This window comes from Ambystoma mexicanum, chromosome 2p, assembly GCF_040938575.1.
Source record: "Ambystoma mexicanum isolate Mex_15411 chromosome 2p, UKY_AmexF1_1, whole genome shotgun sequence".
Taxonomy (NCBI): Eukaryota; Metazoa; Chordata; class Amphibia; order Caudata; family Ambystomatidae; genus Ambystoma; species Ambystoma mexicanum.
The window spans coordinates 1,155,701,557-1,155,717,030 of record NC_090923.1 but is presented as its reverse complement, the minus strand read 5'-3'; the positions used below and the strand labels follow the sequence as shown (position 1 = coordinate 1,155,717,030).

At 45.6% G+C, this 15,474-nt stretch overlaps 1 protein-coding gene across 1 annotated transcript in view; it reads right to left on the bottom strand.

Moving 5' to 3' along the window:
- The window catches only part of SYP (synaptophysin), a 249,977-nt gene that overhangs the window by 212,083 nt on the left and 22,420 nt on the right, over nucleotides 1-15,474 (bottom strand). The window lies entirely within an intron of this gene.

Sequence of the window (15,474 nt, the reverse complement as noted above, 5' to 3'; positions counted from 1 at the left end):
GCCATCGGCTGCGGGTTAAAAGGGAGCAATCAGCTGATGGGGGCCCAGATAGCTTAGAGATCACTTTAATGGGAGATTGCAAAGCTGCATATTCCTGGAGGACAGTCATACTTTGTGTCCAAGGTGAAAGGTGGATTTGGGTGATCTTGTTCTATAAGCGCAATCCTTTGGTTTGTCTGGAGTAAAATAGGGGCCAATTGATGAACTTGCTGGAGCCTTCCCTTCAGGCCATGAGCACACCTTTACCGTCCTGATCAATTGGCCCCGCGTAGTGTAACCATCGGAGGTGTGCCCTGTACGCGCAACAAAAAGGAGTATGGCCATTAGAGGAGTGCTCAGAGTTGTTGTAGACGACTTTGGCCAGGTCCAAGTCCTCACACCAGTTGCACTGAATGGTATTTGCATAACAATGTCGATATGCTCCAGGGATTGGTCTGTTCTGTCGGGCAGGTTTGGTGATGAAAGTCCGAACTAAAGGTTCATTGTATGCCCAGATGCTTACACACTGCAGCACAAAATTGAGACACAAATTGTGCTTCTCTGTTGTAAATGATCTTTTCAGGTAGTCCACGTAGCTGATAAATTAAGTCACAAGCCATATGGGTGGAGGTAGGAAAAGAAACCAGGAGGATGAAATGAGTGGGCTTGCTGAAGCAGTCAACAACACAATGATGCAGATCATCGCTTGTGATGGGGAAGATCCACAGTCAAACCAGTGGCTATGGTATGCCCGGGGCAAGACGGTACTTCCAGTGGTTATAACTGGTCCACAGGTTTTCAATGAGGTGTCTTTGACCAATCACATGCCAGGCCAGAGGAATCGTATTCTGTTACTTAAGTTGACAAGCCGGGTCTCAGAATTGATGGGAAATCAATGAAATCACAGACGGAATACCTCGGTGACCAGCCAGACGAGAATCAAGATCCCGGCAATACAGCTTTTCTGAGGTCTTACTCTGTTCAGACGATACATCAGCCCTTCTCGTTGGGACACGCCAGGCTTTTTGAGTAATGTGGGAATGGTAGTGTCCTGCAAGTTTGTCCATCACACTTCTTGCATATAGGGAACAAGAGCATTGAGAAAGTGGTGCGTCAGAGGAATCAATGGTGTCTGATCGTCTTCCAGTTGATGCTCTGGTTCTAAGGAGTGTGAGAGAGTATCCGCCCTGAAATTCTCAGATCCTGGGATATAGGAAAGGGTGAAGTCAAATTGAGAATAGAAAAACAGACTTGATGACTATTCATGCAAGTTAAAGATCGCAGATATTGGAGATTTCTGTGATCCATCCGCACTTCCACTGGGGAATCCCTCCCCTTGTAGGTGACGACACCATTGACGTCATTCTGCAAATGAATCCTTATTGGCGGGTAGTTTCTTTTCAACTACACCATCATTTCCTTCACATGGAGTAGGATTATGAGAAAAATAAGCTAGAGGTTGTTCCTGCTGAGCTGTACTGTTCCATTGCAATAATATGGCTACTGTGGCTGCGCCCAAAGCATCCGTTTGGCAAGTGAACGGTTGGTTCAGTTCAGGTGTTGGAGCACCGGAGCAGCCATAAAGGCTTTCTTCAAGGCAAGGAGCGAGCCTTTAGCTGCCTGATCCCAATGAAAAGGTTTTTCTTTACAGAGCAGATGCGGGCTATCAGTTGGCAGGTGAGCATAACCATGCATGAACCATTGCTACTCGTTCTTCCTTCTCCTTAGAGATAGTGAGTAGATCCGGCCATGTGGAATTGTTTTACCCAGTGGCAAACGTATCTCACAATCAAAAGGTCTATGCGGAGGTAACGGTATATCCTTTGGAGTAGCAAACACTGATTTGGATTCCTGGCAACAGATGCAGAGTTCTTGACAGAGATTGACTATTTACCAAATGTGGCTAAACCTCTTCAAACTTGTCTGATTAAGTGGGCATGGGTGCAGGGACTGAGCAGCAGCACCTAGTACAGAAATGCGAAGAGAACAACAAGGTCCGAGTAGCCCAATTGACATGAGGATGGGGGTGCATGAACGACGGAAATCACAGGACTATTGGATATGCTGGTTTTCTGATTGCATTGAATGCTATCTTCTCTGTATGATGGCTGATACTTACTGTGATCGTTGTGGTTTGTTGGATAATGGGTCTGGAAGCAAGAGGAGCCCCACCAATGACCTGAATATGGGCGACATGGTCTTTCTTCTTCATAGGTATCTTAGGGGCAAGAGCAGAATAGGCATCCGCATTATTTGAGAGGCTCCGGAACGGATGAGGACGGTAGTGGTCAATCTATCTTCTCTGGATTCCCACCTTGATTGCACTGTCAAGGCAAATACCAATGCTGAAGAAATGTGTTGGTTAACAGAAGAGACAAGGCAAGGAAGGTTGGGCACTGTTCCTGTTGAGCCCTTCCTTCCAGACAACATGCCTGTTAGTTTCCCAGTGGTTTGGAAGGGTATACAGAGCAAGTTCCCACGAAATGTCCACTGCCTAACCAACAGAGGTTGAGATGGTTTAGTCTTCTTCTCTTCTTTTCTTCCTTAGTACGGGGTCCACGTAAGACTCACAGTTGTATTTGTCTGCCGGTAGCTTCTGATCCCACATTGGAAACTGGAGGCAAAATCGGAATCTGTTTCTGTGGAAGCTTGTTCTCAAGTTTTCTGTCATGCTGGCATCATTCATGTAATTGATGATCAATGGAGATGACTTGATCAATCAAAGCTTGTAAGGTAGGAGCTTCTGGAATGTGAACCAGCTCATCCTTATATTCGTCCCTTATCCCACACCAAAAAGTGTACTCTGTATTATCCCAGAGGCCAATTTCTTGAGTCTCTGGTCTGTGCACTGCAAGTCTGTGCGGGAGACTGGCATGTATCCAGAAATGTCTTCCCAAACTTGTCAAAGGAGTCCAGAATCAGATTCTAAGTCAACACAAAAGGTACATGCCAGGCCAGGGCATTTCCAGCCAAGTTGCTTAAAATAAACCCGATCTTGCACTTGTCACAGGAGAGCTGCACAGGGTGAAAAAGGAACGCATCATGGTTACAAAATCCTGTCACTTTTTACTAAAGCCTGGGTCCTCTGTGGTCTGAGCGGATGTTAACCATATTGAAGTCAGACTCTATCCCCTCTGAGTTAGTAGTAAACTTCCTTGAGCTTATAGGCGCAGGGTCACATTTCGTTCAGAGGCAATTCACTGATAAGGAGCTGGCACGTAAAGGTTAGTTCAGTGAACACTGCAGAGCTTCTAAGCAAGCTCTTTTATCCATCTTGCATTCTCCAGAAAGATCTAAAGGTGCAGTGATGAAGGCTCGAGCGGAGTATCGTACAGCTCTTGGCCATAGGAAAAGGGAATTAGAAGAAGAGGCTGGAGACTCCTTGTTGAGGGCAATTGAGGCAAATGATGCTAGGAACTTTTGGGATTTTGTAGCTCAGGGCCCCAAATACAAGATTACAAGATAAGGAACTGAATCCCATGTACAGGCCATGGCTTGGGTTGAGCATTTTTCTTCTCTGTATTACGTCCCGCCAGAGTCTGAGGAAACATATAACCGGGGCACCTCCCCTTCCTTTTCCTGGAAGGAGGTGCTAACAGCTGTCCGCAACCAATCTCATAATCATGCAACTGGTCCTGATGCCGTTCCCGCAGACCTTTTTCCAAGTCCGCGAAGAGCTATGGGTAGTTTTGTTCAGCCATATTTTTTAAGCGAAATTGACAACTGGGAAGCTGCCTCCTTCTTGGACAATAGCCATCCTCTTTCCCATCATTAAAAAGGCCAAACGGGTACCTCCAATGGCCTACAGACCGATATCCCTATTGGACATATCCTTCATGATCTTGATCTTTGGGTGAGTCCTGCTAGGTCATCTAGAGCAGTGGATTTCTTCAAGCAATAGTCTGTCAGACATTCCGCTAGATTTAGGCCTGGAGTGGGTACTACGGAAGGGAATCCGTACATTAAATCGAGAAATAAAACCTGAATGGGAGATGTGGCCAAATTTCAGCCGTACGAAAATTACGTATGGCTGAACATTTCGACCAAATCCACCATTCAGTGACATTACAGTGAACAAATGTTGTGGGGGTGTCCCCCGCACCCTTGTTCATTGTAATGTCAGCAAGGGTGTCCCCCGCACCTGTCACAATAAAGTTTTTTTAAAAAAAGAGGACCCTGCATCGCCGGTTCCCATCCATGCAAGCAAAGGGAACTGGTGTTGCAAAGGGATGCAGGAGACGGTGGCACACAAGGAGGTGTGCCGCCCACAGGTAAGTAAGGGGGTAGTCCGAAATGTCTGGGGGAGAGAAAACCGAAAGTAATTTTTTGTAAAATAACTTTCGTTTTTTCTCCTTGGAAAATTCTGGATTCGAGTAAATCTCGGTAATCCCTGCGGAACAGGCCATGAATTCATATATTTTATTGGCCAAGTCTGTCTTTGTGAGAGGGGAGACAGTCCTTTTTTGGCCTTCATGGACCTGAGCACCACCTTGGATAAGGTCAGTCGAACAAAGCTGAGGGAGCTGCTCAGGCCCATGAACGAGCCTATGGAGATCGTAGACATACTTAGACGTATATACTAGTGCAACAGAGCAGGTGTCTGCTTCGGGGACCCGGACCAGTGCACTTCCTTTTTTTGAAGTAAAGCTGGGGGTGCACCAGGGTTGTGTACTGGCCCCTGTTTTATTCATACTGTACATCAATAGACTGCATCATGCCTTGGTGGAAACGGATGCGGACTACCCGATGGTGGGCAATAGGGCATTGCTTTTATTGGCTTATGCCGATGACACCGTATTGATAGCCCACATTAGAATGCACTTCAGAGGCTGATTTTGGAATACACTGTATTTATGAATTCTCTTGACTTAAAGATCAATACGGCCAAATATGCAGTCACGACATGTGGCCCAGGCAGGAAGCCAATAGAAATGCACCCAATGCTGGGTAATGGTGTGGTTATCCCTAGGGTGAATGAATTTGATTACTTGGACATTTGGTTCTCTCGTTCTGTCACAGGAAAAGCCCATGTAAGTAAACAAGAGATTCGCATGGGCCAAGCTTTGGGAGCGGTTTCTCATTTCAAAGCCATGTGCACCGGCCAGCCTCTGCATATGATCTTAAAGGCATATAAGGCTCAAACTGAGGCCGCCACCAATTATGGTTTCTGCTTATGGGTTTTGAGGGGGTAACCGGTCTCCAAAGAAGAGGGAACAAGATTCTGAGAGAGCTGTTGGGATTACCCAGTTCAGCCCCTATTTATTCCATCCATGCTGAACTGGGTCTTGTGTTTTTGGAGGATGACTGGCTTTTGGCTCCTGTTTTCTTCTGCTAACAGGTATGGTCGGATGCAAACGCGACCTAATGCAGCACAATCTTAGGGCTATCAAAGGGGCGGAAGGTTGGACCAGGATCCCTTGGCTCAAGTATGTCCATGGTTCCTTGATTCAGTCCAACGTTCCCTTACTGTTTCCGCCAAACGATCTGTTAAGCACTGAACAGGCATTGAGTCTGGAAAAATCTTTCATGTATAACATTACGGAGCACCGTGAAGCTAGGGCACTGCTTGTCGCTGCTAATAGGAACTTAGCCGTGATTAGCTTGCTGGATATCATGTGGCCACATCACATCTCTGGTGCTCATTTACATGATCGTGGGACAGTAACTAGGGCCTGTTTCAATGTGTTGCTGTTCAGAGCAGTTACTGCAAGTTGGAAGGGCTATCCAGATTCTTCCAGCTGCTCTTTCTGTGGGCACCAATCTGAGGATGTCTTACACTTTGTAATGTTTTGCCCTCTTTATTCGTCCATCAGACACCGTACAATTTTGCCTGTCTTATGACAGATGCATTTTGTGCAATATTTGTTCCTTTTGAAGGCAGATACCTCTTATGTGGCATAAGCTCTGCTTTAGTTTTTAAATTGAGCTTTGAACCTAAGGACTTGCCGCACAGCTCCGATACCAGAGGTTTAAACAGCAAAGTCTCATGACTTCCTGTGTGTAGGCTTCTTGCATGCAATCCTTAATATGGCTTTGGCTTATGGATCGTTTTTCTTGTTTGTATGGCCTGTTGGTTTAACGATTGGGAAAATAGACGTTTTTTGATATTCATTTAAGGGCTATGTACTTTGCATTTTAATGTACGTTCTATGGTCTTTGCAATAGGGATCAAGTACTGTTGGCACATTTTGCAAATATTGTTGGTTTAGACATTTGATTGAATATATTTTTGAGTTTCTATGCATATCATGTATGTTATCTGTTTTATAGAATATTTATGTATGCAGTGTTTTAACCTGCTTCTGTAATGAAAAGTCTTGTCAACTTGCATCGGTCTCCATCAATCGTTAGTGTACCTGAATGACAGAGGGTGGTTTCGGGTTTCGGGAAAATGCTGCACAATTGGTTATCATGCTTCTTAAGGTAGTGCCCTCCTGCTTCAAGGTAGTAACTTCCTAGTGTAGGGCCTATTCTTTGGCCCTCCGTTCTTCCAGGGCATCCATGTGGTTGTCCAGTACAGGTGTTAAGGTGTCGATCTCGTGGGTGCTACGCAAGAATGTGCAATGGTCATTAAGAAGGCGGCACCCATCTGTGGTGTTTGGTGTCAGCATGGTTGATCTGCGTAGAGTACCAGTGGCAGTCCTGCCGATTAACTACCACCACGAATACCAGTGCCAGGTAAGAGGAAACACTTCCCGCTGTGGTGGGATAGCACGGGAACATTGTGGGAAGAAGTTGAATATGGGGGTAGTTACAGTTAGAATTCTAGAAGAAGATGTGTTCATTCCCACGGAAGCAGTTTCCGTTCCACCAATCACATGGCTGTGAAAATGAACTGTTTAACAGAAAATCTCCATTTACAGCTATGAACAGGCAAGGGAATTGGCGGAAGAGGTAACTGACCCTATGGTGGGTGCCAGCTGCTGAAAGCAGGTGTGTTGAGTGTCATGCTTACTCATTCCTCCTCCTGCTTTGCTAGTGCCTAGTTCAGTCCCGCTGTTTCTCCAGTGTTCATACTTAAGAGATTGTCAGTGATTTATTTTAGCTTTTTAGTCCTCACTCTCTTTTTAGTCATCCCATCATTCGCCATAAAATAAGTTTAACAAAAGCCTCCTATGGCAGCATCTCTGCCTTCTGGATGCCGGCTTGGGTTGAACTTTTCTGTGGTTAGATTTGCTGGCAATATACCTACATTTATGAATGCCCTTGCTTTGAAAATCTAGCTTCTTTTGAAATGTGGCTACTTTGTGTTACACTGCATTCTGTATCAAGCAACCACCACCTGCGGCGTACTGGGGAACCAATGAAATGTAGGGATCCTTATTCACATCTGCATGCAAGCAGACCCAGATCACTGGGTAGAGAGAGATCTTCGTTAGTGCCCAGGAGCAACTATCTAGTTATCATTTGCAACACCAGGCCAGCAAACTGCTGACAAGTGGTCTACCTTACCAACACCAGCGGTTCATTCTTTTATTAGTGTTTCATTTGGCAGTATAATCTTCAAAGGTCATTTTGATTGAAAAGTACATATTGGTATTGACACCATTGTGAGTAGTGTTGGTTTCAGAAGAGTTTGTGTAACTAATTCCAGGCACTTTATTGTTGCATTCCCAAATCAATTGTTTTAGCAGAAACTGACCACACTGTTCTTCCAGGTAAGAGAAGTTACATGTCTGTTGATGAAAGATTTCAACTAAGCAAACACACTAAGGTCTCAACTGATGATGGCTGGAATGATCAGATTACAGCATGAAGGGTGTCTTTTTTGTTTTACTCCTTCCCTCTATGATGATTTTTTTGACAAAATTGCTTTGTCGATTTTGTAGTTGTGCATTAATGCAGATTTGAAATGTGGGAGTTATAATAACACATGTCTATGATTGTTGGTTTACAATTCTTTGTCCCCTTTGTTGCTATTTGTATTCTCTCTCTACTATGGTTTTGGGGGTCCTCCCACTTGTCCCCCTCTCCCGCTGTCCCTGCCTCTGTCCTCTGCATTTTTGTTGGCATACTTTTCTAAAACCTTTTCCTTCCTTTTCCAATTCTTCATTCGCTTTTTAGTCTTTAACAGGATCATTTTACCCCTCAATTCCCCCTCTTGTTTCTAAGGTCCTCGTTTTGTTGTCCGATTCAGCCAGCATAGGTGTCCTGCCAGAATCCTTAATAAATGGGAACGACGTAATCCGTGGGCCTTCTGCGGCTGTGTTTGAATCTATTCCTAATCCTAGTCCTTGGCATCACGCTGCTTTCATATGGTGCTTTGCAATCACTCGCTATTCGGGTGGGAGAGCTCATTGGTCATGCTCACGCAACGATTATGTCATATGGTAAGTGTTCTTTAGCTGTAAGTATAACACTTACCGTTACTGGACTCTAAACATATTACTCTGCAATTGTTGGGTTCCCAGGTGAGTTTTTGTTGATAATGGGACCGATAGACCCATGTATACCTTGCTGGATCGTAATTAAGCTTCATAGACCAGCTCCGCAGGCCATACCGGGTGTTAAGGGCCTGAGTGCAGCAAGGGTGTTTAGCAAGGTTTACGGTCCCATAATGCCCACTTCAGCTTGAGAGGGGGGGGGGTCTAAAAACCTAATATAACCCACACTGCCTTTGGTACTATATAGTACATATAAGTATGAATAAATTATTAGTACATAAATCTACCTGCGTGGCCACAGGGAATTGGCTGCTGGTACACCCACACTGCTGGTAGCCTTGGAATGCAGTGCTCGGAACAATCTGTGGGCTTTACAAACTAATTGTTGGGCTATACTAGTTTCCATAACCCGCAGATTGTCCTATCGGAATGCTCTTTAAGAATTAAAAGGGATATAATATTGCTCCCTCATACCTTTCTCATCCCTAATATTACCTGTTCCCATGTTTTAAAAGTCACAATAGCGCAGTTGAGTGTTTTATTTCCGGCACAACCATATGTCCTATGTTGATCATACTAAAGGCAGCTTCCTGTTGAACAGTGGAGGGCCTCTGAATTTCTGGCAAAGTTCCCAATACAGTAGGTATTGTGCTCATTTCCATTTCCTCTGGTGTAATCACAGATAAAGCACCACATATTTTAAAAAGACAATTATTTGCTAACTGTGGGCTTTCTGAAAATCTATGCAAACTATTTCTTGACTTCAGCCCACGTTTGCTTTATATGCTGTGAATGTATTGCTCTTTGGTGGGTCCCAGTAAATATTGTGTCTTGTAGAAGCACGCTGCCTGCCATTCTTGGTGGCTCGTGATGCGGTTACCATCCGTTTTTTGAAGGCAACAGATCTTTTCTTTGGTTTTTGGCATTTTCTCTTTAGCCTATCACTTTTCAAAGTTGTTCTCTTTCAGAGCTGTAAAATATAGCAGCATGCAGAACGGTGGAACGGTGGAATCTTTAAACTATTTCTTTTTAAAACTTTATCCATTTATCAGTGGAACTCATATCTTTAGATTGGCGTAAAGGTATCGTGTTTTAGATATTGCTTTATTTTTTGAAAATGGGTGAAAATCCTTGCAACCCCATCTCTTTTTCTGTTCTCTCGTCCCCTCCCCCCACTCCCCTATATTTAAATCTGTCTTTATTTTGGCAAATTGAAAATGTTACTTTAAAAGATGTTACCCTGAAACATGCTTGGAAATGTCCTTGATTTCGTCTTAAAGCCTATTAGCAATTCAGACCTACTGGGCTTGGCTTCGTTCGGGTCTCTACGTATCTAAGCCTATCCACTACACATCTTGTAGGACCTACTAGGAATTACATTCTATGAGTTTGGTGGTATTCTGGGGGTAAATCCACCAGAATACAGCCAAATGGTATTACCATTACTACCCCTTGTTCCTGTGTGTTTACCATGGGACGAGAATTGGTGTAAGGTGGTGTAAATGGGGGACTTTTGGTGCTTTTACCACCGGCAGAATTACTGGGTTGTAATTCTGCTGATTCTTTTAGGTAAAGTGGAGGATCTGAGCTTCTCCACTTTGGACCTCATCACAACCTTTGTGGTATTCTGGCGGTAAATCTGCTGGGATACTGCCAACACAAATAGCCTTCCCTCGACTGGATCCCGAGTGGTGGTGGTAAGGCTGTTACTCCACATTTTTTAAGAGTCCATATGACTGTATTGGGCAGTAACAGCACTATTACCGCCAACGGTATTAGCGCCATGGTAATAGTACTGCAAATGGGCAGGAAGTGGAGAGTTTTACCTCCAGCAAAAAGGTAAACCTCCAACTTTCCAACCAAACTCAGGATTGGGCAGAGCGTTAATGAGGCGCTAATAGCAGTGCTGCCGCTTTTTTGCCGCTACGCCCAACCCCTGATGAGGCCCTTTACCTCCAAAAATTCCACCGGTGGTAATTACTTATTTTATTTTTTCCTGCACCGTCAACCTTGTAATGTGCCAATCTGGTTTTGCAAATCACATTTCATGCATGATGTAACAATCTTTTTCCCTGAAATTCAAGTTTTAATTTATTCCTTAAAAATACTTCTAGTTGTTTCCAATCTTGCAAGGAATGCATTTCCTATGGAGAAATAGTAAAATATTTTTTTTGTTGCTAAAATATTCATTTTTACATAATTGATTTGTATCTAAGTTCCTTAAACAACATAATGAATTGCGTTGTCTGATTTGTCTTAAATGAACAGTAAATAGAGTGTTAAAAGGCTCGTCCAATGTTCCCAAAAGACCCTGTGGGAGTAGGAGAGCAACGCTCTCCTGAAGGACGTGTCGCCTCATCATTCATCCTCATCATTCATCCGAGCCCAGGCACTTCAGCGGGACATGTGTCCAGTTGGTCACACCGCTACAAGGGCACGTGAGATGCAAACAGGGTCTGCACGAGAGAAGGGGGCGCAACCAGCCTGCGGGGCCATTGTGCCACTGGATCTTGGCGGTGGACATCCCCGCTTTATTATACATTACATGGGTCTACAGCAGATGTTTTCTGAGTGCAGAGCTGAGCCTATACCCATCTGTATCCGATCAGGAATGAGAACATCGATTTGGGGGGTGGGGGGTTGGTGTCTGACATGGCTGCGCTTCAGTGAAGACTTCAGGTCACAAATGCAGTAAGAAAACGTGATGTCATTGTGCAATCTGAAGAGGGGTCTTTTGGCGCCACTGGATGGCATGCACGAGACTGATTGCGGCCTCCTTGCACGTGGCAAATGGCCTTCTGTGCCCTTGCCAGCCCTGTCAGGAAAGCCCAACCCAAAACTTGGGCATGCATCTAATTTCCTATGGGGCATATATAGGGGGCGCGGGGCGGCGGCGTGGAATAGGGATGGGTGTTCCACATCTGGAGAAACACACCCAGTGCTGCAGTGCTATATGCAAATAGCCAGAAGGAAAAGGAGCAACAGATAGCACACATAAGGGCATGGCCTGGGCACCCACAGCAGATAGGTAATATAAAATGGCCGACTTGCTAGCCCACTATGCAGGCAGGAAGGGTGCCGCTCCAATGTAGTAGTTGGATATGGACATGCGGCTGCAAGGGATGGTGCCCATCAGACCAATGGGGCAGCTTTGAAAAAGGTCTTTCATTCCCTTATCAACCCTTTCACGGATGCTGTGCCCAGGAAAGGATGAGGGCAGTGGCCAGAAATGCCCTGTAACCGCTGCTCGGGAAGTGTGCAGCCACGACTATTAGTGCGGGCAAGCGTGTGATATGCAGGAAATGGCACCCTGTGGTGCAGAGGGTTGGTCAGAGGGGTGCCAGGCAGAGGGGGATGTTGACTCCTATATTAACTAGTTTGGACAAGATGGCTGAATAGGTGGCCCACCAACCCGACAGGATGGGGACCAGACTGCTGAGTAATGGACTCAGCAAAGGCGTGGCTTGTACAACCGACAAATGACCCAGGGGCCAGGCGGTGGGAAAAGATGGTTGGCTTTGGTGAGATCATAACTTGGATGGTGTAAAGGTAACTGGAAAAGGAAAGAAGTCAAAGATAATTTGTAGTTCCCTTCAAAATCACCTGTTCAATCGCAATTTCCCACTATGCCTAGACATTCCCCAGTGTGGGTTAACAAACAAGCAAAAAGGGACTTTAGAATGATCCACCACCTCCCATGGCCCGATTGGATCTCAGTTAACGCACTGATCAGGACTGCTCACTGGTGTATCCCAACATCAACAGGGTGATCCAGCAGCAGTGTGAAAGGAAAGCTGAAATTACAAAATGCGACATCAAGTCACCTTGTCTCGGGAGGATAGCTTTGGGGCAACATGCTTGCCTTGGAAGCAAGACCACACAGAGCAACACAGGTTCGATCCCCGTGTCCGCGCTTAGAAACCTCTGGGTATTAAGCGTGTTATAAATAACCTACCATATCATACCTATCAGCCACCTACTTGTACATCCTGATGTCCACCTGCTTCGTAAGGCAAATTGGGGACCCATCTATGTTAACAAGGCAATACCCATGGGCTGCTCACCGGCCTGTGTCGTTTCAGACATTCCTGACTTTTCTGACATGTGTCTGCAGGTTACAAGCGGGGTCACAGCAGGCGAGGCCCTGGCTGTAGGATTTCCTCTTAGGAAGTCCAAGGAGAATGCAGGGAGATGCTGAAGCCATAGGATCAGTGTAACCGGTACACTCTAAAAGAGAATAGAAAGGGTGCAGGTCTGCCTGACCTCCCTAGACATAGAGCTTGGGTCAATGGCCACAGTTTCTAGGTTGGCAGCAGACAAACTGGATGAACCGTGAGACATGATAGGTACACTGGGAGGAATGTGAAAATGCGAAATGCGGAGGATACGACAGATACTGGCTAGTTGAACATTGCGTTCAAAGTAGTGACTCCAGGAACACCCATTTTGCAGGCATGCAGCTTGGTCCATGGGAAAGGTGCAGAAACCAAAGGAAACAATTGATGTTGGCAATAAGGAAATAATTGGCTTTGGGAACTGTCTGACACATTCCGAAGGTGTGACAAGTGAGCAAGTGACCTGGACAAATGAGGTTTTAGTAGATGCAACAGGTGCCAAGAGGCGAGACTCTCATTCAGGGGTGAGGGAACAGAAGCATGATTGAGCACGAAAGATATCATTCCTTTCCTGGAATATTTTCAAACTATTATGACTAGGCAGTTGTGGTGTGGCGGGGTGAAGAACAGGAGAGTGGTGCTTCACTGCGACAACCAGGCATTGATGGCAATGGCGAACAAGCAAACAATGACAGGACAATCTTTAACTCATACCTGAATTGCAGAGAAGGGGCGAGTCTGATGTTGATGGGGAGGAGGTTCCAGAGTTTGGGGGAAAAGACAGAGAAGGTCTGTCTTCTGGATCTTTCCTTCCTACAGCCGTGTTCTTCTAGACTGCTCATATCTTGGCTTCAGGTGGAGCGCTGATCACTGAGATCCTAAATTTCACAGCGATGTATCAGGGAGACTGGAGGATGGAGGCCACTTCTCAATGGAGTTACAGACGTCTTTGGGGGGGTCTTCCAGAAGAGCATTGCCACCCTCTAAGCTGGATAGGATGAGGGCTTGGACAATGGATCTAAAGCTGCTTGCTGGGAGGAAGGCCTTGATTTTCTTCAGGGGGGGGGGGAGTACCGGTACCATGCATTTTGCATCATTTTAGCTCTGTGTGTGTCTTGAAGGAGGTGTCTGTCAATGTAGAAACCCAGAGACTTCGCACAGGTGGTCAGCTGGGGTGTGGAGCCTTTGCGGTTCATGGCAGAGAACACAGTCTGTATATCTGAACGTTTGTGTTATTGGTGAGAAGTATGAATTCAGTTTTGGATGGGTTGAGCTTTAGATAAGCCCGAGGCATCTAGGACTGGATTAGTGTGAGGCAGACTTTGAGTCTGCGGATGTCTTTGATGGAGGAGATCCACAGTTAGATTGCTATGAAATTGGTGTAATGGTCGATGTGACTTGTGTGCAGGGTGCTGAAAATCATGGGGAGAGCATGGATCCTTGTGGTAATGCACTGGTGATAGGTAGAATAGGTAATCTGGAGGTATCCATCTGGATGAACCGGTGGTGGTTAGTGTTGTAGGACTTGAACTGTTGCAGGACGGTCTCACTGATCCCCATGTGGCAATGTAGGATGTCAGCGAGAGCTAGGTGGTCCTTAGTGACGTGGCTGAGAGGCGGAGAACCTTGGGGCAGGAATGCCCTTCATCAGCGGTGTTAAGTGCATCGTCGATCACTTGTATGTTTGCCATCTCGGTGTTGCATCTGGGTCTGAATCCAGATAGATAGGACTGCAGGCGGTTGTTGGTGTTGTTATGTCAGTGGAGTTGAGTGGATACTACTTTCTCCAGGATCTTGCCTAGGGAGGGAAGATGTATGATGTGGCACTACTTGACATCATTGTCCAACGTAGGTTTCTTGACGATTGGGAGGATTTGTACTGTCTTGAGGATTAGTGGGAGGGTGCCTTGAGAGATCGAGCTGTAGATGATTGTCAGGAAAGTGGTGGAGTGCTTTTGTAGAAAGGGACTTGAGGATGGTGGTTGTGAAGATGCTGTTTGCGTACGATGGAGTCTTGTGGACTGTTACAATAGCAGACAGGTCTTCCCTGATGTTTTGAATGCTGTACAGGGTATAACGACTTTGAGTGATGGCAGGCGTGTTGCTAGGTCTGGAAAAGATCAGGTGCTACACAAATGTCCGGACTGTCGGGACTCGGGGCTAGCTAGTCTTTTGGTTGTAGCCCATTAGCTTCTATCTGGGGCTACAACCAAAAGACTAGGGGCTATAGCTCACTCAGCCCCTCTCCCCCTCCTCGCAACGCCACTGATTGATGGGACGTGTGACGGGTAAGATGGGGTATTGACGTCTATGCGCTGGCGGATCTTGTTTATCTTATCGACAAAGAGTTGATGGCGTGTCTTTTTCGATGAAGTATAGTATGGTTGGATGGTTGGAATGGGTAGATGGTGGATGAATGTTGATATCAAGTTAACAGCCAAGCACATACCGGGGATGGGTAACAACGCTGCCTTACCATTATCTCATTCACAATGGCCCATACTTTGTGGGCTAGCACCAGGCCTGGGTACCAGGCCAAACCCCATACCTATAGAGCATTGGGGGGAATTCAAAACAGACTCTGCAGGGCTCCTTAGGGCAATCCACACAAGGAAAGTATGGACAATTTGTGAGAGAGCTGGTAGGGAGTGAAACTCGCTTGTGGGATAGCTGGACGAAGGGCCTAGAAAAGCATAGTTAAATCTGATTTCGTATCTATTGTAGGTTCTTTTGTGATCAAAAGAGCATTGTTCCTGCTGTACATAAATAAATAATCATTTAAAAAAATATCCATGGCTTGGTCCAATGACCCGTGATTATGCCTTTTATATGGAAATGTCTTCAGTATAGGGACTCAGGCAGTGGTGGGGGTTGGATTCCCTGTTTATTTTCTTTTGTAATGCATCACACGTAACACCAGATTTATTTGCAGCACAATGAGCATGAGGCCGGGGATGTAATGGAAAGGTACAGGGAAAGTGGTATAATATCAACTG